Below are 23,073 nucleotides of genomic sequence, written 5' to 3' on the forward strand. Positions count from 1 at the left end.
CACAGTACCTGGAATGTAATAATTTCTCAGTACATATTTGTGAATGGATGAATAACTGAATGAAGTGAGTGAACGAGGGATAGAAAGATACTGAAGATCCACTTTGAATAACAGTGCAATACGAGTATGCCTCCTGTTCTCTTTCCCCATACTTCCCTTATTATGCCTGAAAACAAAAAAAATATATTTAAACAATGGGGCTTGGTAATGACTTAAATTATTTAAGTACTTGGTATAGTCGTAAGGCAAATAATTTTATTTAAAACCCTATTTTTTACCCTATAAAATTAAATCAATCTCTCTGAGTCTTGACAGCTGTGAAGAACTTTGATATATTCTGAGAATGTTTTGTGATCTGGTATTCTCTATATTTGGGATCTGCTTTATAGGATTAGGAATGTATCTTCAGCACATTTTTCAGTTTAACCTTGTGAATCTTCAGAGTTAAATTCTTCCCCTGCAAAAGCTGCCTCTGGGAAGACACTGGGCACTTTTAGATATTACTTTTTTGGGGGGGGGGCCTTGGGGAGCCTCTTACAGCCACACACCACCCCTCACTTAAATACCTATGAAGCCACTGTAAGTGCCTCTGGTGATGATATCTCATTCACAAAAGGCACACACTATTATAATGTTTTTGTCTATTTCAATCCCAATCTTTGGAATAGTTCAAGTAGACAGGGGATCTTTTATTGGAGGTTTTACTTGAATTACTAGTATCTGCGTGAAAGAAGAGAGGCAACCATGTTCATGGTCTAACACTATGGAGACAAGGAGATACTGTATTAGTATTTCCATTTCTTTCTACCTCTCTGAATGTAGTAGATACTGTGATAAATAAGGCCACACAAGGAGGGGAGGACAATTTTCCTCTTTTTTTCTTACCTCACATTTTTGCCCTATAAAAGTTTGTAGACTCAAGCCAAACTTGTTGGCTGGGAGCCTAAAGGGATTCCTCATCATGTGACAGGTTGTCATAGCATTTTTTATGATAGTGTTTCTTTTGGTCTACAACCCAGATATTTGAAATATAGGGCAGGGGTTGAAAACTAATGCCTGCTTCCATACAGGAAGGAATAATTGGCATGAAATGTAGTAAAGAATGCCTGCCATCTTGGCAGCACTGGGTCATTTTTTTTTTTTTGCTATTGGTTTTGGCTGCTATTCCAAGAAAAATAACGGGCAGGTTCATGATTCCTAGAATATATCTTTATTAACTCTGTCAACTTACAGTGTCTTGGGACTCAAGAGACAAGCAAGTCTGGAAGTCTTTGCTTGTGCCATGTCTACAACCACAAGCGAAGGATACAGGACTACACAGACCGTGACATATTTATACAGATGGAAGTTTCTCTTTATACATGGAGTTTCTCTTATCCATGCATCAGGCCTCCTGCAGAAAACATCTACATCCTCTGAGAGATCTGAGATTGGTATGCAAGTTCTATATGGAGATTATCATTTTGAATAAAGATTTTAGTTTTACTGTTACACAGACAGTCCACACTGAGTATGCACATATTGCAGCAAAATTCAGTCTCTAAATGGTTTGGACCCCAACCATTGATTTTGGACCAATGCACTTGTTTTTCTTTGTAAAGAATGTTGTAAGTGTAGTAGTGTTTCAGATCCTAGGATTAGCTGGCTTCAAATCTGTAGGGGAGTAGAAATGCACTTTGTATTTCCAATGAAAAGCAATACAAACAGTTTTAGTACTAGTAACTAGGGAGCACAGAAGAACAACAGAATTGAAAAAGAAATAGCTTTTGCTGTTCCTGGAGAGCAGTGCTTATGGTTTCATTTGGGCCAGGTGAGCCCAGGCCTCCAGGTGTGCTAGAGTGTGTTAAAGATAGTTCAGGGCTTAAGAGTTGGGGGCCAGTCTTTTCCTCAGTCTACTATCATTATAATAATAAAGATTCATTCATTAGAAAAACCACCTAAAACAACATTCATCCACCCCACTGTCTCTTTAACACAGTTTATTGAATACCCTTTTTCCTGGCTCTTGGGTAAATTTGAGTAGAACTAATAGCTTTCTTCAAGTTACTCTCTGATAATTAACAGTTCTTCAGTCCCTCAAATCTTCAGAGAGTACTGTTCAGTATAATGATCTGAACTTATTGTCCTGTTTAGATTTTCTCTCATTCTAAACCAGGGCCTGACCAAGGATTGGAACCCTGGAATGTGTGTGTGTGTATGTAAAGTGGCATCTCTTCTATGATTTCTGTAGCTATGGTTTCTGGCCCCTGAAGCCCTGATGATGGAGGAGAGATACAGGGGCAGCAAAGTTATGACTTACATGATTTGGTTCTGACTTCATAAATGTTTCAACTGACTCTTTCATGGAAGGTTTTGAGGGTGATTTTCCTTCTGGGAATATCAAATATGACTCTTAGTTCCTTTGAAATAGGTGATGCCTCATTCAACTTTTGCCATTGTCTTCTGTTTCTGGACTTCTTACTGTTAGCCGTCTCTTGAGTCGCTTTGTCCTTCCAGGCAGTCCTTTCAAGATACCTCTAGGTTTGCCTTCTGTGTGTCCCAGATCTGGTCTATAGAAAACCTGAATCCTGTCCTTCTCTCTACTTTAATTCTTCAGGCAAGTCTCGCTACAACCTTTTATACCAGCACTTCAGTTCCCTTCGACTCCAGGAAATAGTACTTATCAAACTGGTCAAGTATCCCTTGCATTTGCCTTCACTCGGTTTCAGGAAAAGAAGTAGTCTTTTTTTTTTTCACCTAGGGGCAACCATACCTGAGTAACTACCCCCCCCCAAAAAAAATAATTCTTCTTCTTCAACTCTTTCAGCTCAACTCAGGAGTTTTTATTGGTTAGAGGTTATTAATGCTGGAGCATTTCTGCACAGGGCTGTTCTTACTTCACTATAACACAATAACTAGGCCTTTGGAGTCTTGGCCAAAGCTGAGATTGAAAAAAATCCTGTTCATCATTCAGCTGAGTATCCAGTTTTACTTCAGTCCATAGAGTCCTCTTGTTCTTTGCTCTATGGGCACTGATAATAGTATCCTAATCAGCTACACTTTAAGTTCTTTAAGCTCACAAGTAGCATCATGAGAACAATGGAAAGAAAGAAATTGGTATAAATCTGGCAGAGATATATGACAGGAAAAATACGAATGGCAAAGTGAAAACACAGTCTAGTGTGATGTTGAGAGCAGAAAAACAATGGTGGGGAAGGAAAGTTTCTACTAGTGGGCATCGTGAAATGAGGACATTACATGATGCCTAGTAGTTCAATGAGGTCCTGTGTAGGGTGGCCCCTGGAGGGGAGGGAAGGAAAACACATGGTGTGCAACTAAATATGGCACTTCCCATCTGTTATCGACTTGGAAAATATCTACATTCTTAGAGAAAATTTACTCTTCAAATTAATCACTTGATTCTTGTCTCATTGTGCTAATACATTGCCAGGTCCCATTCTCTTCCTTTAACCCATCATATACCCAGCTTATCTCCAACGTCATTTAGGCTAATCATTTATTCAAAAACATTTGCAGAGTACCTACTAAGTACAAACTCTTCATGAAGCACCTACTAAGTATGAAGCATTGTGCTTGGTCTGTTAAGTACATAGTATGTTATGGCATAGCCTACTCTTAAGGAGATTTCAGTTGAGGTGGATGATAAGATATGATCATATGAAGGGTTATGTATATCATAGACCTGTTAGTATTTGAAGGTTATTTAATGTGCCCTAGCTATCTTATAGATGAGAAAGCTAAGACTCAGAGTGGTTAAGCGTCTTTAGAGTCATCTGATTAGCAGTGGCAGAGCTAGACCTATATAACCCAGGTCTCTTTATTTCAGCTCCATGTTGCTTCTACTACAGTATCTCACCTCTCTTTAAAATACAACATTTGGGAACAACGTCTCAAAGTTTTTGGACTGTTTAGTCTGACAATCCAAGTGTGTGCTGCAGCCAGCTGTTATTAGCTCTGGAGAGCAGGTTGTGGGCACCTTTCCAACTCCAAGTTTTGAAATTGACCATGCCAAGGCAGGAGAGTTCATACCACAGAAACTGGCAAACGTTACAAATCAAGAATCTCTTTTTCATTGCTGTTCAAGTACGGTTGTCTCCATTTCCCCCCACCCCAGTGAGGATCTCTTTCTTTTCCAGGGAGAGCCAGTTATTAAACATCTACCAGAACCTATGAAGCCCTTCCTAATGGGGTTGTCATATGAGTCAAGTTCTGTGGAGACATGGAATTTAATCAGAGAGAAAATGAGCAAGGCCATTTGATCATGGAATTACAAAGTGAATAGTGTTCCGGGATGGTGAATGGAATAATTTGGTTGGGTGAGAGAAATGTTGGACAGGAGTCCCACACTGCATGCCTGTATAGACCAAGATGAACAAACAAAGGTTTTAATCCAAGTGGAACTATGGATTAAAGGAGGTGGAGATCGTGGTAGAGTGGGAAGTCAAGGTCTGCCTAAAATTATTTTTTACACAAGCTAGTATTCTACCCACTTTATATTTCCCATAAGAAGCTAAGAGGAATAAAGTAGAGATCAGTTAGAATCAAATTGGGTCCTGAGAAGGGAATATCATTTGCCTTCTTAAAATAACACTAATTTCTTTGATATAATAAAGGCGAAGTTGAGTGCCCCAATTTATCTTCCCTTTTCTTTACCTCATTTCTATGTTCTCACTTGGAAATAACTCTAAATTATTTTTTCTGTTTGTGTGCTTAAAAAGTCATTCAATCAATGTTTTCCTTCATTATTGTAGATAGTTTAGAGTTGAGATTTCATTAGTGAAACCATTCTCAGTTTCATCATCATATTTTAAGTATAATGATACCCTAGAGAGATAAAGATTCATTTATCTTTCCAAAGATGTTCCTTTACACATCTAGTTTCCTGGAAAAATTCTATGAAAAATTAAAAGTTTGTATATTTTATTTTTTAAAAGATTTTATTTATTTATTCTTAAAGAGAGGGGAAGGGAGGGAGAAAGAGACTGAGAGAAATGTTGATCAGTTGCCTCTAATGCCCCCAACATGGGACCTGGCCCGCAGACCTGGCATGTGCCTGACCAGGACTCAAACTGCTAACCCCTTGTTGAGAACACAAATTTAGGCATATGTCTAATATTAGGGGGCTCTATTTCTACCCACTTATCATTTCCATCCTTTTAAAACCTCTTTTCAAACTATATACATTCTACTTCTACAAAAGGATGGAGATGATTCAGAGATTTTTTAAAAAGGGAGTTTTATAAATATGAAAATAACTTATACTTGTGCTATATAGTCCATGATTTTGAATCATTCAACCAGCTATGAAGAAATAATTTGGGGGAAACTAGGATAATGTAAAAGAGACTAATGTGTTGAAGTCTACACCAAAAGGGACCAATACTTTTTAAAAGAATGATAATAGCTAACCACGTATTGAACACACACACACACACACACACACACACACACACACACACACACAATCTCTTGATAGACTTGAAAATGAAGGGAAAAGAAGACAAATTGAATCATTTTACCTGGCTTCTCCAGGGTTTAGAAATCTTAATTAATGTGGACCTTGAGTTGAGATAAGATAAGAATTTAATGGGAAGATAGAAAAGAGAGGACATTGACCAGAAACAATGAATAAATTGCTTCAGTGGTCTTCTATCAGTATTTAAAGTCTCTCTCAATTCCATCATACACACACACACACACACACACACACATGGCTTATATATAAACACATCTGAAATTTATGTTTATAATAAACCTATGAAGTAGGTGTAATTACTCTCTTTTTACCGATGATGATTATAAGTGGAGTTAAGTAATTTAGTTGCTCCTTGAGCAAAATCCAAATTTAAATCCAGGTGTCTTACTTTTGCTAAAGTACTCTCTGTTATCTATTTTACTATCATCCTTAGAAGTTTTCCTTGAAGTACTTCAGAGATCTATGATTGATCTTGTTGATGCATTCAGAAATGCAATTGATAAAATCAAAATTGTATAATAATACAATTATAGTTTTTCTTAAAATGTGTTGAGTTGGGTATAAATCATGCAAGAAATTCAGATTTATCCTGATGTATTTTTATAATTCCTGTAAGAGACTACTTAATTATTTTGTAGCATTATTGGTAATATACACTAAAGCAAGCTGTAAAAATAGGCTGAAGGTTCAGACATATTTCTGATGGAGAATTTTGCTATTAGTCTAAAGACTCTAGCAGATCAGGATCCCTAAATCTTATTGCAACTTGAGACCCCTATTCGATGATCCTGGGAAAGGTAAAATTCAGTCTCCTTTTTGTGATTAAGCTATGGCTGCAAGTAGTTTTTAGAAAACTGACATCCTGATAGACTTGGGGAAAAAAAGAAGAGAAAACAAATTGAGTCTTTCTGCCTGGCTTCTCCAGGGTTTAGGAACCTTAATTTCATGTGAACTTGGAGGTGAGGTAAGAGAGTAATAGAAAGGGAAGATAGAGAAGAGAGGACATTGACTAGGAACAATGAAGAAATTCCTTCATTGACCTTCTATCAGAATTCAATGGACTCTCACTTCCATTTACGGAGCTATCTTACTTTGGGGTATACTCCACCTAACAGGTTTAAATTGTTGTAATATTATAATATATTCTATTTTGGTCACATTTGAAGGTGAGAGTACAATCAGTGTGGGTAACTATGCCAGTTTATTAAAATATTTTCTGTCTGTTAATCTATGAGGTGTTTTCAAGTAACATAATTAATTGATCTTTCAGTGTGACCATATGGTATATATACATATAAGACTTAATATAAGTAGGCTGTCTTCAGGTCCAAACATCAGAAACCCTGAGTTACAATCCCTCAGGGCTGATGGAGTTTACTTTTCTTAAGTAACAAGAAGTCTAAAGGTAGATGGCTGCTAGTGTTCAGTGATTCAGGTATATTGGGCCATTGTCTGTGATTCCTGGTTGCAAATAGCAATTGTAGCTTTATTAAATTTATGCTCAAGGGGCAGAAATTAGGGACAAGGGATGAAAACAGCTTCCCAGAAGGCTCATGAAAACTTTTCATATGTCTCATTAGCCATAATTGGGATCCATTGGCAACCCTTAGCTGCAATGGAGATCAGAAAAGGGGAGTATTTAGTCTTTCTGCCTGTGTGGTAGAAGGAGAAAGGAAGAAGGGCTTGGCAATGGATGTAGAATTAGCCAGTCAACAGTTTCTGTGTAATGCCAGTGTGTGAGCAGGGTCAGTAACAACAAGTATAAAGAAAGATTTCAGCAGAACATACCAAGAGGGACTTACCAATCATCATGGCTGTCCGGAGGTTAAATGGGCTATCCCAGTAGGTAACACAGTCTCTATCATTGAGTGCATTTAAACACGGAGTAAATGAACATTTGGACAATCTCCCATGGAGAAGACTTAAGCATTATATGGATAAGTGGTTGAATTACACATCTTTTAAAGTTGCATTCAATCCTCAAGACTTGATGATACTCTATAAGCACTCCATTCTGTTGCAGTTTAAAAATTATTTTCTCTTTGTAGCTCACTTCCCTATCATGTCCACTGTCAAAAATCTACTTTAGTTTTACTTTAACATTAATATCCAACAGTGAGATATCTAGATAGCCACTTTATAAAGAAAATATCTTTATCCCCAGCTGTGTTCATATCTTTCATATCTTGAAAAAAACCAACTCAAAACATTTTCTTCCCTCCAGAGATGTTGACAGAATTGATGCCAGAAGAGTTTCTTTTAATGGGCATGGTCTTTAATTTGATGCATTTTAAGTCTGCCAGTGCTTCAGTAACGCTCTCACGTGCCGTCCTTGGGATGCACAGCAGGAATGTCGACTTCCATGGCGCTCTTGAAGCACTCCTCTTGTTTTTTGTTTCCTTTTGAAGTATATACATTTATGGTAAGATTTCCTCTTTGGGTTTGAGTCTGTGTTCATGACAGACAGAAATTGTTTGAAGAGAAAATCACATAAATAGGGAGTTGAAATTTTAAATTGGGTAATATTGAAACTTTTGGATTTTTGCTGAATACAGACCAAATGAAAACGTTCTCTGCTCCCAGGGAACATTATGTAGAATAAGACTGATTTCTGCTTTGTCTGATGAAAAGCTAAACCAAAAATGGTAGAAAAAATGCTGGAATTCACAGTATATTCAGCACTAAATTTTATTGCCAATTTCCTGGAGTCAGATGTTTTCAAATATACCCTGTAAGTCTTAAGACAGAGAACTTTAATATTATTCTACTTTTCACAGATACCATTAGGAAAGACTAATTGAGCAAGGAGGAATAGAATAAAAAATAAATTCAAGAAGAAAGAAATTCTCAACTTTGATGCATCAAAAAATTCAAATGGTGTAAAGATTGAGATATGTTCTTTCTCTCTTGTCAGGTATGATTGAAACAGTTATTAACACTAGTGTTGGTGAGTATATTAAAAAACAAGCCCTGTTATTTATTATTATCATTTATTAGTATTCTGATAGGAATGTTAGTTGGCACGAGTCATTTGGAGAATAATTTTTATAATATCTTCCTAAGAACCCCCAAGGATAATTATCTTTGATGCAGAAATTCCACCTCTAAAAATTTATTCTTTTGAAATTCCTGTATAAGTTGCAAAATATAAGCCAAAAATGGTATTGTATTATTGTTTGTAATAGTGAAAAAAATCATATATAACCTAAATAAATATCCATTCATACAATGGTAGTTGAGAAAAATATTGGACATTCATAGAGTAGCAAATTATATAGATTAAAAAAGTAAGTACTGAAAAGGAAATGTCTATGATATTCTGAAATAAAGAAAACTTTACGATATTATATACAATTCCACCCCATTTTAATTTTAAAAATAAAAATCTATGATTGTATGCATTTTATAAAATGTTTTAAAGGATGAATCATTAACTGTAACCGTTAACAGTGGTTACAGTTTGGGGGAAGAGGTTAGCATGATGTTGTGGAACAATGTCTTAAAAATTGAACTTGATTCAAAGACCACCTATGTAGTAAACTATTACGATTATTGCCTTCATATTAGATCTATGGAAAGTCATTCATGTTGTCTTATCAACAGTGTCTTTCCAGTTAGGATGTAGGGAGAAAGAACTGTGTGAGAAATTGTTAAAGAAATCAATTGAAAATTAATTTACTTCTAGTTTTGGCCCTTCCACAGGCTTTTAAAAAATTGTGGCAATTTAATTGAATGCTTTGGTTTGTCTATCTGGAAAATGGGAAGTATAAAGATGAACTACAATAGAATAATACTAAGTGCTTCTGTGCATAAATGTTGAGCGGTCTTTAGTTATCTCTTCATTTTCTTCTTTGTGAATTTTTTTAACATGGGCATCTTTAAGATTAAATTACTCTAAGTACACTATCTTTGCATTATTAAATCCATTGAATGGTTTCTTTATATTAACTTTCTTGTTATTAGAAGCTTGTGTTGGAGAAAAATAATTTTCTCCCTTTTTGAATATCCTGTCACCACCATAGAGTGCAGTTCTTTAGTGAAGGGTAGGAAAATTATACAGAACAATTTTCCTAATGCAGCTATTCTTCTGAGTCTTTATCAGCTCTCGCTCTTCCCTGTTCTCTGTCATTTTGCAGGCTTCTATTTCCTTTGCACAAATGGCCCATCTTAGGCCTGTACTTCCTTTAGACTCAGTGACATTTAATAAAGCTCTTGCTGTATATTTCAGATCAAAAGGACAGTGCTATTTTCTCGTGGTTGAGCTGTTTGCTTATGATTCTTGCTTTTCAAGTCAGTAGCTGAAAACCAGTGGTGCAGAGGGGTGCTTGGTGAACATTATTTTTAATTCTAGGTATTTCATTATTTCTCTTAGTTTCCTTAAGAGAATTTTCTTTTTTTTTAGGCCACAGATACAGTAGTCACCCATTTTTCAAAAATACCTCTAATGTATGAATAGGTGGCCATACATCATGCATATATTACACAACATACATATTAAAAGCTGTGTTTCAGAATAAATCACAAGTCTTAGCAACAGAGCTCTTTTTCTGATTTTTTTAATATTCTATTTTGAGATGCTGTTCTGGAAAATGCTATGATTTTTGCCCAATGCATATATCAATGTGCAGGCTATTATATGTCACTTGCTGTGTATTATGCTCAGTGGACTTCAGGCTAAGAAAGTTACCTCTAGGCAAGAACATTAGACTACCTCTGGTTCAGTATTTGGTAGCACTTGGCATGACACAAATCCATTAATGCAAGAGTTTAAAGGATGTCCCAAGCTCTTGGAGGTTCACGGTCAGTGCCATGTAAAAATGATTAATGCTTATTAATTAGTTTTAATTTATCTTTTATATTCTTGTCAACTCTCAAGGTGAGATAATAACCATTTTTTAAAACCCTGTAAAAAAGTGGAGTAGAATTAAGTAATCTAGCAAAACTATTCAGCATCATGAAGAATGAAAGTCTCTGGAGAAATTCTTCGATCATATAGATTAATGGTGTACAGTAGAAATATAATGTAAACCACATCAGTAATTCTAAATTTTAATCACCACATTAAAAATGCAGTTGACATTAATTTTAAGTATACTTTATTATATTCAATGTAGTCAAAATATTATCATTTCAACATATAATATTTAATATACTGGGATTTAAAATTTCCTTTTTCCACTAAATCTTTTAAATATGGTGTCTATTTTTTTTTACTTACAGCACACCTCAAGTTTAGACTAGTGCTATTTCAAGGGCTCAGTAGCCATCTGTGTCTAGAGGTCACTGTATTGGGCAGTGCAGGTCTGGATTTTTAAAGCTGAAGCTAGAGCACTAAGTCATTTTTATTTTATTCTGATGAGAGACACAGAATAGTTAGTATGCTGTTATAATTACATTAATTAATAAATGTTTAGAATGACAGCCCAGTCTAAGGACATTTAGTGAACCACCACTTAATCTTAATAAAGAAAATGTAATAGATACATTGCTGATTCCATGCCAAGGGACAAAGAAAAATACAAGTTGCTAGTGCCTTCTATTATGCAACAAATAAAACTCTAACCCACAAATCTAAAGGGAAAAGTAAAACTAATGAGCTTTGTTTGGAATGGGACCAGTGGCGGAACCAGTTTGACCACACAAGCATTTCAGTAGAGTCTCTTGGGGAGATGGATTTAAGGGTCACACTTTGGGCCTGAAGGCAGGAAGCCAAAGGGCAAAGACTAAGTTCTTCCAAATGTCAGTTTTTTATGTTGCCCACTTGTTGGTTTCTTAATGAAGCTTGGTGAATTGACAGGCAGACTGCCTGGTGGGGTATTATAGTATCACATACCAGCTAAAAGTAAGACTGTCTTGCATTTATGTCGTATTCAGTTTTTCAAAGGACATTTTCATTTATTCCACAGATTTTTAAAACATGTTTTACTAATTATGGCATACCAGGCAAACCAGATCCAAAAAATTTCAACATGTGATTATTGAGCAATTAATAAGCAAGGAATTGTGTTGGTCTTTAAGAGACAATGGTGCCTTGGCTGATGTGGCTCAGTTGGTTGGAGCATTGTCCCATAAGCAAAGAGTTGTGGGTTCGATTTCCAGTCAGGGTACATGCCTAGGTTGTGAGTTCGCTCCATGATTTAGGCTGTATGAGAGACGACCGATTGATATTTCTCTCTCACCTTAATGTTTCCTGTCTCCCTTCCTCTCTCTTTAGAAGCAGTGAAAAAATAAAAGGAGATCATGATAATTGGTACTTGGGAATTTACACATAACACCTCACATATCTAAGTCTTGAAAATAGAAATCATTTGATTTCAGGATAATATATTCAGATCTTTGCCAGGCAAATAAATGCCCAAATCTCAAGCCTTCGCTAAGTCTATGAGCAATTTTTATCCTAATGAACTGGATTGGACCATGTAGGAACCTCAAGGAATCTTTCCATCAGATTAATTAAGTCCTTGGTGTTGCTCATGTTTACCTGAACCAATATGATGGACATTTTTATCCGTATGGCTATTTGTAAGTGTGTCATTTTTACTTCTTCTAGAAACTATTGAAGTGTGTTATGTAATTACTGTACTTACCAAGAAATTCATTCTAGAATAAATGTATCTTCTTATCATATCAATTCTTTGTCCTTATATAATATATGAAAGTCCATCCTTTTATACAAAAATGCTAGATTTCCCCCTCTATCTCTGCTTGGTACAAATTAGAGGGTTCTTCTTCTGGGGCTTGACTACAATTTCCAGAACAGAGTATTTCTCTTTAGATTTTTCCCACTTTTCAAAATGATTAGAAATTATTAGAAATAACTATACCAATCCCGCTCCTAAGGAGACTTTATTATCAAAGAAGTTGCTTTAGAGAATGGGAAACCAATGGAGGTACCTCAAGAGTTAACAGAGTTTGGAAGGTTGTTTTATTTGTCTTTTGTTTTTATTTTTAAAGTGAGAGAGGCTTTGAAACTGGAAAAGCTGGCTTTTTTGCTGCCTGTCACTAATAGAATCAATAGGTAGAGACAGGATTGAATCTTTATGGGCCCTTTATTCACATGGCTGGCGATTGAAGAAGACAGTGGGTTATGTATGCTGAAGACCATCTTACGTTTCATTTCAAGCCAACCTTTTTCATAAGGAGAAGAAAAGTGTAGGTAAGGGGTTTGGAATTCAGAGAAAAGATTAATCAGATAAAAGCTGCAGTCTGGCAATTTTCCTAGCATTCTGGCATCTGTCAACCAGTGATTCTTTATCTGTGTTCTGGGTAGTGGACATCTCTCTCTGGACCACAATTGTTCAGATAACATCTTAATTGCTTGCAGTCCTCCTGGGGCACAAAAGTTGAACTGCTTGTGGTCTCCAGGAGTCAGGGTGGTCATACCTTCAGTTTCTGGAACAACAGCCTTTTACATGCATTAATTATTAGTCTTATTAACTATAGCTTAAAACTGAAATTTTTCTAACACTTGAGTTCCCCTATCAATTTCATGTGGTTGTGATCAGAGAGAAAAAAAATCCACTAAAGATGGGGAGATTGTTTTATTATCTTTATCTTCAGTAACCCAAATGAGGATGGCAGTGAGATTAAGATGGCAGACATTTCTTGATCAAAATTTAAAGTTAAAAGAGAAAGAAGAGGAGAAAAGATGATGGAATGTACATCAGACTTCCATAACTAAGTTAGGTAAAAAGCACGGGAATAGTGAAGAGTGGGATTGGGGAAAGCAGTTTTGAAAAAAGTGGAGAAAATGTAGAACCTCTTTGTCCCTGGCTTCATATTAGAAACCTAAGTGCTTTTAAAAACACCTGATGTCAGGTACTTACCCCAAACTAATTAATCAGAATCTCTGAGAATTAGATCCTAGGCATGGTGTTTTTAAAAGCTCCAGAAGTTCTAGTATGCAGCCGAGGATGAGAATCTATCAGTGTGGTATTGTAATGGTATTTTCTCATTTCTCATTCTACTCAATTAAATAGAAGTTTTAGCTGTGGAGACAGGATTAATATTTTTAAAGAGCTCTCTGGTTGGTTCCATTGCGTAGCCAACTCTGAAAATTACTGCATTAGAGCACCAACATTAGTGATTAAAGAAACATGATGGTGAAAGATGGAGGGATTTGCCTCCAAAATTCAGGAGGTTCCTTTACATTCTTCAGGCTTTTCTCTTGATCTCTGCTTTTCTGGTATTGGTGCTTAATCTGTTTTCTGGATCCCCATCATGAATATCCACTTCTGGACCCAAACAGAAATATATTCTTTGTTATCACCTAAAGGTCTAGGCCAGCCCCATGTAGTTCCATATACAAGTATGTCTTGAAAACCCAGATTGAACCAGGATTTGCACCCCCCCCCCAGGCTCCCACTAACCTAGAAAGGGAGATTAGACCATTATTATTTGTACCTTTTATTATTATCTATGATCTTATGATCTCTACAAAAGTTTATTCTATGAGCTCATATTGGCCAAGGAAGTCCCAATTTCCTTTGACTAGAACTTGACCCATAATTGAAATTGACTCTCATTTAAAAGGAAATCGGATACCATTAGAGAAGCCACTGGGAGTTCAATACTGACAGGCCCTCAGCTGAACAATTTTCATTGCTAATATGCCTGTATTTAAACCTGCAAGTTTTATCCTTACATCACAAAATTACTTTGTTAGGTGACATAAAGTGTAGTTGCTAAAGGTGAAAATGAAATTAGAGGACTTGTGTATATTTAAACTCTATGGAGAGTCTCTTGATACTTTAGAAAACCACCACATTTGATCAATTAGTACTCTAATTTTACCTCTTAATATTAGTTTCACCCACTTTTTCTCCATACTGATCGTTGTTGATACAATTCAAGCCACTATTTCAGCTAATTGTCAATTCTTGTGCATGTCTGCTAATCTCTTGCCTCATTCTCCTACCCCTGGGCAAGATGGCAGTGGAGGGAAGTGCTCCATTAAAGAAACCTGTCACTCTAGCCTGGGGAATAAAATGGATTGATCAAGGGACAGGCCCTCCTAGAGTGCAGGAAAGTTTGGGCTGGGAAAACCATCCCACACTGGGAAACTAATATAAGCCCACGGGAAAGAAGGAATGCTCTCTTGCCCACCTGATGAATGTACTGGCTGGTGTATTTGCAGTACCTCCTGGCCCTGGAAGCCTCCTGGCCAATGACAGCACCAGTTCCACACTTGGGTTCCAAGGAATGAGCCCGAAACTAGACAGCAACTGGCAACAAGCTAAGCCCCCTGGATGATTACTTAACAGCCATCTGTGGTTCCTAAAGGGTAGTACTCGGCATGGAGGAAAGAACTCTGGATACTGCCTTTGGTTTTGGTCTGTTTGAGAGTGGCTGGGATTTCCTCTGGGTTACCAGAGGGAATGGGCTTTTGAGTCAAGAGTTTGCCATTCTCCCAGATTGTTCAGCATTTGAATAAAGACCTTTTTCCTTTCTCACCAACCTCTGCCTCCACAATTTGCCTATTGGTGATGGTAGGCAGCCCAAACCCCACTTTGGTTCAGTACCACCTTTGATGACCCAGATGGGACAGTGTGGACCTTGGTAAGTCCTGGAGGGTTCAGGATGAGGTCCCAACTGCCTGTAGCAGGCAGATTGCAGAAGTGGGACTGTGGGGATTTCCTAGTCTTGGGGAATTTCCCTGCACTCCTGCTCACTGTTGTGGCTGCTTGCAATGCCTGGCTGGTGGAAGGAAACAGATCTGGGAAGGAGACAGACTCTAAGACTGGGTGAGTCAAACTGGGGTCTGGTGGGGACCACCTGAGTTCTAGGGTTTCGTGAGGGCCATTCAATTTGGGGGGCCACTATTTGCAGTACCAGTTTGCAGAAAATAAGAAACTATAACTTGCTTGTGATCACTCATTTACAATAAAGGAATTGTGGATTCAAGCGTTGTTATGTGTTTCTGTTTCACCAGGGACCTTGTGGTTACAGTTTTGGGTCTATACTTTTGTGCCATTGAGTGTTACTCCATTTTTACTCCTGAAGTTTTATATACATTTATGTCAATTAACCCTCATGACAGTCCTGGATGGCAGGCATTATCATCTCCATCTTACAGATGAGGACATTCAAGAACAGTTATCATTTCAAAGTATCTTAAAACCCTTGGTTTTTTTCTAAATATGTAGTATGTGAGCCTCATTGTTTTGGAGGTTTTCTTTGGTTTATAGTTATGTTTTTGAAACTTTAATATGCACACAAATCAGCCTAGGATCTTGTTACAATATATATTACCATTCAGTAGGGTGGGGTTTGAGAGTCTGCACACCTACCAAAGTCTGAAATGCCATGCAATTCATTCGTGAACAAACAGCAAAAGTTGAGAAAACATCATGTGTAGAATCCCACTGTGTCAAGCACTGTATTCACTGATTTTTTTGTTTTGAAGATTGGAGTCACCACTACCTCTTAAAGTTTCTTTGAAAATGAAAGCAGAGCATTCAGTTCTTATATCCTTGATCTTTCTCAGCTCCTGGGCCCAGTCAACATACGTGTCCCCAGGAATGCTTTTCAACTCTTCTCCCTACAGCAGTCTATCCCTTCTTCCAAATGCTGCTGTGCTCATTGGTAGTTTTCTCCTAGCTGCTAGTTTTATTGCCTAATCTCATTGTTTTATTACCTGAACTCTTTGAGGGCAAGAAAGTCTTATTTATTCCCCCCAAACCCATGCTGCTGCACACTTAATACCAGTGAATTATATAAGCTTCTATTTATGTACAGGGGAACCTGACATATGCCTAGGACTATGTGCCATCTTCTAAATACATTTTCTCATTTAGTTTTTCACAGAACCTGTGACAGTCTTACCATTTTGCAGCTACATAAATTGAAACCCAGAGAGTCTGTTACTTTAATTTACCCACAGTGAATTCAGGTTTAATTACACAATTATTAGGAAAGAACAAGGAGGATTTTAGGAAAGTATTCTGATCTAATTATGGTTTGTTTCCAGATATTTTTCAGGCAGACTAGTTTCCCACACCTGGGACGCTTTCCGGTGGGGAATACCACATGCTTTCTGATGATTTCTGAAGGGCCGGTGGCTCTGACAAGGGTTGTTGTCTAATTTTCACCATCACTTCTTCACCTTGTTTACTTCACTTCTGGTTTTCTGTCATCTCAAACTGAAGAAGGCTGATGTGGTGGTTTATTTATTCTACTGAGGAACCAGTTGATATGGAGACAGTTATTTTATTAAACACATTTTCATGACTCATGGTCTGTTTTATGTCATTTTCACCTGTAAGAGGAAATGTACTTATGTACGGACTGTGATGCAGTCTATTTTTGATGATGCTGATTGGTCCATTATTTTTCTAGTAAACAAAAATGGATAACTTAAGTAAAATTTTAGCAGAAAAAATACCTGCTTTCATCTTCTCAGTTTGTTTTTCTAGAGGCTCATAAATAATGGATGTATGAGGAGTTGTTCAGGCTTCTATAGCATCTTCCACTCATGTGGGCCTCTTATTATGTACTTTTCCAAGTGAAGATGAATAACAAGAAATTTGCATGCCCAATGGGAGTTTATCTATGTGAAAATTCTCAGACTTAATGAGATATCTTCTGATAAATCTTATAATCCTCAAACCAGAATGTTTCTTAAAATAGCTGTTGTTCTAACTTGGTAGTTACAAAATGGTCATGGAGATGGGAAGTACAGGATAGGGAATATAGTAAAAAGCTGTTGTTCTGGAAGAATACTATAGAATGAAGCTGCTCCCAAGGGTAGAAGTCAAGGACAATGATTCTGTGCCTGCGCTCTCGAGAAGGTAGACTTGGACAGGTCACTTAAATATCCAAAGCCTTTTAGTCATGAACAGTGACACAGGTGTGATAATATCTATCATAGGATGAAATTAGATAACTTAGGTAACACACTTGGTTTTTAGCAAAAACTCAATAAATGTTAGCTTTTATTATTTCACTTTTGTCTTGAGTACTACTACCAGAAGTGAAATTCTGTGAGGGTATGGGGTTCTAAGATGCTAATTTGTTGGCTTAATCGCTAGAGTTCATTAACTGAGGTTATTGGAATAATGTAGTCCACATTGTAGAGCTAAGATTTTATTTATAAAGATATGTGCTTTTGTTTTTCAATTTTGTGTCTATTTTTAATGAGTTTCGTGGTTTGGCCGTATATTTTTTTATGAATGGTATTTAATTATAGCCACAGAATCAACTTGTTTGTATTCCGACTTTTGGAATTTTACAGGATTTGATGTTCTTGCTGGGGAGAGGATTTTGAATTATTTATCTCCTTTCTTTTTGTGCTTCCCATGCACAGACAGGTACGGTTCAAAAAGATTAGGAATATACCAGCATGAAAGGGGCTGGAATAATGACAATGTGTATAAGAAACTGGTGGTAATACTTGGTCGTTTTTTTATACTTTTCTTCCAAATAAATTGGAAATGTTCTATGCTATACTATATTTTCTTGAATGCTTAATAATCTCAAGAAATTTATCTTTTCAGCTTATATATTTTTTTCTCCAACCCAAGATTACATGCATACCACTTAAGTTAAACTCTATTCTCTTTATATGCATACTTAGACATTGAAGCACAGACCATTTATTCTTATGGGTCAAGACCCTGTAAAAATTAATGAGATGTGTCAGAGTAGTGCGTGTGGGGATGACAAAATCAGTAGTGCTATTCCAGATGGGAGACGAGCAAGTTCTGCCAGTGGGGGGCATCACCAGACTAGTTCAGTAGGAAAAGCTGCTCAGTTGTGGAGAGCTCTTGTGATGGTCTACCCGTAAGAACAAGCTCAGCACATTTTTAAATGTAAGCTGTGATAGCTAAATATACAAGCTTATGCTAACAGATCATTTTAGACCTTTTCTACATGGTTCCAAGACCCTTTTTAAGGTGGGTTCTGCTTTTAGGAATATCAAAATTTAGATATAGAGAATAAGTGATTTGCTTTACCAAAGGAGTTTTTTTTTAATTGATATAGTTTATGTAGGATTCTTTTAAATAAAGACTCCCAAACCCATGTGCTTACAGGGGGTCAGGCAGGACATGTGAAAAAGTAAATTGGGCTGGGTGGAAAACTAAAGAGTTCAATCCAGGCTAACACTAGTCTCTTAATTATCCACTCGTCTTTAGCTTGTGTAGTACCAACAATGGACTCAAAGTCAGTATATTTGACATTCAGTGTGTGGGCTCTTCCACTTATCGCTTCTATAACCTTGGACATCAGTATCTTCATCAACAAAACAGGGGGTTGAAAATAATCTCTAAGGTGAGTTCCGTTTTTGTGACTGAAATTCATGGATACCAGCCACTCCAACCCTTCATCCTATTGAGTTCCAGGTCATAAAGTAGGGTCACGAACAGTCAAGTGGAAATAAAATATCAGTTTATTCAGAAGTCTTTGATAATGGCTAGATTGGAGAGCACTGAAGGACTTTCTTCCTCTCATTCCTAACAAAAACCTCAAGAACCATTCTCTTATAGAATTAATTCCTCCCCTCTCCCTGAATCCCCACCCCACATACACACACGCACAAAAAAATAGGCTAAAAGTGACAAGGTAAGGACGCCCTGCATGGGGAATGTAAATACAAAGTCTGTAAAACTTGAGTAGAAGCAGGTAGAAGAAAGAGCCAGGAAAAAAAGAAATAATGCTGTGCTTGAAGAATGATCTTTTATTCTTAACCTTACATAGAAGTGGAAAGTCAGTCACACAATGAATGATAGGCTCACCCTAGTCTCTCAAATTAGACATTATGGGGGCAATATTTTCAATATTAAACTGAAGCATTTGGTGCCATACCCCTCTCTGTTTACACACAAACTTGTGAGAATTCTTAGTTGCAGAATCCAGAATCCAGTCTATGTAGTTTAAACATAAATGAGTAAGTGAGAAGATCACTTACAGAATTGTTGGGAAGGGTGAATCAGCTCCCAAGAATGAATTTCAAAACTGCTGGGCTGCTCCAGGAAGTGCTTGGTTAGAAAGGACCACCAGCTAGACTGCCAGGTCTAGAACTTTATCCTTCTGGTAATTTATCATCAAGAAGATGCCCAATCAGAGCACTACTTTGACAACTGCCAGCTTCAGAACATGATTTCTTTGCCATGGTTCATGTCAGTCTTTCTCTTGACCCCTGTGTCCCTGTAGCTCAGTATGAGAGAAAGGTGTGCACCAGTGAGTGCATCAGGTGGGGAGACCCTAGCTACAAGGGAGTCTGGGAAATGCTGATTTTTAGTTCTTCAACACCTAACATTAGGAGGCCATTGGAATGAGGGTTACATGAATTGATCCATCATCCAGCAAATCATATTTTCTTACAGACTTCTGCATCAGAAGAATACAGGAGCTCAGTACTACAGACAGGGCATGAGGAGCTGGCACTTAATGTGTTTAGCAAAGCAAAAGGCTTGAAGAACCGAGACAAGAAACAGATGGCACAGTTTCTCTCAAAGTCTGGAGAGGAATAAAGCCCGTTAAAGCTTGGCGAAAATGCTTTCAAGCTCAGTATAGAAAGTATGTATAACGGATAGACATGGAGAGAGAAGGAGCGTGATGTGGAAAGGTAGAGGAAGGCAGATGTTAGAATTGTTTTTTTTCCCCTCCACCACGAGATCCCTCCAGATAATAGGAGGAAGCCTAGGAACAGAAGGGGTCTTTGCCCTCTTCTTGAGTAGAGATCTGAGATTCAGTTCCCTGGTAGGTTTCTCTGTTACCCAGTAAACTCAGTGGGACATTGTAGATAAACGAAGGTACTCCTAGAATTAAGCATTTCTAAGACACCGAGTCTCTGTTTATTTTGTTTGAGAGCCAGAAATTCCTGTGTCACCCTGAGTGGAGAGGACACGGAAGGTAGGAGAGGTGAATATTGGCAGACATGCCATGCTGACCAATATAAGGATGATTGACCTTTAGCAGAGCTGAGGGCTAACAACTGAGGCCCCTGAGACAGGATGGAAAGTGTGGAGATATTCAGAGGGGTCCAGATCAGATAGGCCCTCCTCCACAAATTTTTTTTGACCCCATGATTAACTTCAAGTGTAATCAATTCCTCTCTCTGTAGAGTTCCAATAGTCCACTGTGCCTACTTCTGCTATGCTACCTGATATGATACTGTGAGTATATGTTTGTATATCTCTCTATTTCATTAGATTGTGAGCTCATCAGGAGGTGAGGCTTTTAATATCAGTATCCCTAGCTCTCTGCATATTTCCTTCTACACAGTAAGGGTTCAATTAACATTCATTTAATGCATTAAGACATATTCTTTATCCTCTTATGTGCTCTTACATTGGCTTAGTTGTGCCACAATTCAAATCAAGTAATATTTTGAGGAGAGGACATGAAATAAGATCAGGAACCTTTAATATGAGTGTGGAATCTTGTAATGCAGGTTCAGAACGAGGGAATAGGAGCATAGAAGAGGAAAGAATGGGAATTTGGAGGAGGAGAAAAAATAAAAAGAGAAGAACTAAGTATCTGGAGGTGTTCCTAACTACCTCAGACATTTTTAAAATTGAGAAATAAAATTATTTTTCTTGTTTTTATTTTAAAGTTCATAAATTGTACAATATATAAATGCATTCCAATTGTGCATTTTAAGTCCAACATGAAATAAAAATCCTTCTTTGCCTCTGTGGTAGGCTGAATAATGGCCTCCCCAGAGACATCCATGTCCTGATTCCTGGTGCTTTGGTAAAGATTTTGGAATAGGGAGAGAACCTTGGATTATCCAGGTAGGCCCAAACGTAATGACAGGGGTCCTTATGGGAGGAAGGCAGGATGATCCAAGTCAGTAATAGATGTGATGGTGGAAGCAAGAGATTGGAGTAATTAAGGAGGGAGCCACAGGTGAAGGAGTGCAGGTGGCCTCTCGAAGCTGGAAAAGACAAGGAGATAGATTCTCTCTCAGAAGCCCAGAGGAGCCAGCCCTGCCAGCACCTTGACTTTATCCCAGTGAGACTGATTAGGACTTCTGACCTCTAACACTGTAAAATAGTAAGTTTATGATTGTTTAAACCATTAAATTTGTGGTAATTTGTTATTGTGACTGTAGGAAATTGATACAGACTCGTAATCTCACTCCCTCTACATTGGTAACTGGTGTTTCAATATGGTGTGTACTCTTCCAGATCTTTTTTTACATATGTAAAAATATACATAACTGTGCATGTGTGAATAGTATGGTTTTGAGTGTTTTTACAAGTTTCATTGCATATATTATTTTTAATTTGCTTTTTTCACTTATCATTGTGTCTTGGAACTCTTTTTTATTAGTATACATAAATGTGCTTACTTCCCTTCAACGACTCTCTGATTTTTCTATTCAATGGATCTTTCGTAGTTTATATTACTATTTCATTAAATTATTTTATATATAAAAATGTTAACACTTACTTTTCTGGCATATCAGGAGGAAACATAGCTGGTTGAAAAGCATAGTCAAGTTTCTGTTTCAGGATATGAAAATAGCCCTCACATTTAACTCTATATGATCATCACTGGAAATACTTTTTCTCTCAAGTGAAAGATTATAGCTGAATGTGTCTCCAGCAAAGCGATATTAACCAATCCGGTCTGATCCAAGATTCTAATTTGTGATTTTCTTCTTTTCAAGTGTTGTGAACAACCATGCAACTGTGTGTTTTGTTCTCAGATTATAGCTTTAACAGTTTAAGAAATAATAGTGAAAAAATGTCCCACCTAACATAGTAGTCTTTCCTGATGCAGACTTGTCAGACAGCAGGTTACAACTCATAATGAGAATTCACAGCCCAGTGAGACATGCAAAGCAGGTTTTAAATACTGCCAATGCTGAACGATGTCTTTAATACTGAGAATGCTAAATATGTAGAAGAAGAAGTCCACTTGCTGCCATTCTATTTAAATGACTGGAAATATGTAGTTATCAGAGTGCCAATAAATGTCCCCCATAGGTCAAGTTCTTTAGAAAAAAATATTTCAGTTTTATAGGATCTCTTTGGAAACGGAATGTACTTTGCTCCCCGAGATCTCATCAAAGCACTTGCTGTCAATCAACAGAAAAGAAATTGGCTACCACCTTGGCGTTAAATATAAATGTAGTCTGAAGGTTTAATGGATTAAAACTGTGCTATTTAATTTGAAATGGAATTTCCCACCCTCCTAGCTTAGGTCGTTAGGATTTTGTGGGTTTACTTTTCATTCCAGCCTGGTTTATAGGCATAATAAAGAAAAGGCAGCTTTGGGTTCAGAATGCAAGTGTGTCAAATTGAGGAGACAGGCCTCTTTTTGGTGGAAGGAGAGGGGAAAAAGCACCTCATTAATTCCGACCTGTTAAAATTTACCAAGTCTCTGTAGTTCATTAGCGTTTTTTCCCCTTCTTCACACCAAAAGAGTAGATAAAAGGTGAGGATCAACAGTAAGAGACGTTACGTGCAGAGGTGAACACGGCATGACAAGGTCTTCTTTTAATAACAAACAGTGTTAGCTCTCTAGCAGGCAGACAGTGTGAAGTGCAACAAAAACTGCAATTATGCTCTCAGCAGGGAACCTGTATTTAGAGTGACAGTAAGAGGGTCTCTAAAAACATGTTAGGTTAAGGCAGCTAGTCTTAA

This window comes from Artibeus jamaicensis, unplaced genomic scaffold (assembly GCF_021234435.1).
Source record: "Artibeus jamaicensis isolate MK-2021 breed Jamaican fruit bat unplaced genomic scaffold, CSHL_Jam_final contig_603, whole genome shotgun sequence".
Taxonomy (NCBI): domain Eukaryota; kingdom Metazoa; phylum Chordata; class Mammalia; order Chiroptera; family Phyllostomidae; genus Artibeus; species Artibeus jamaicensis.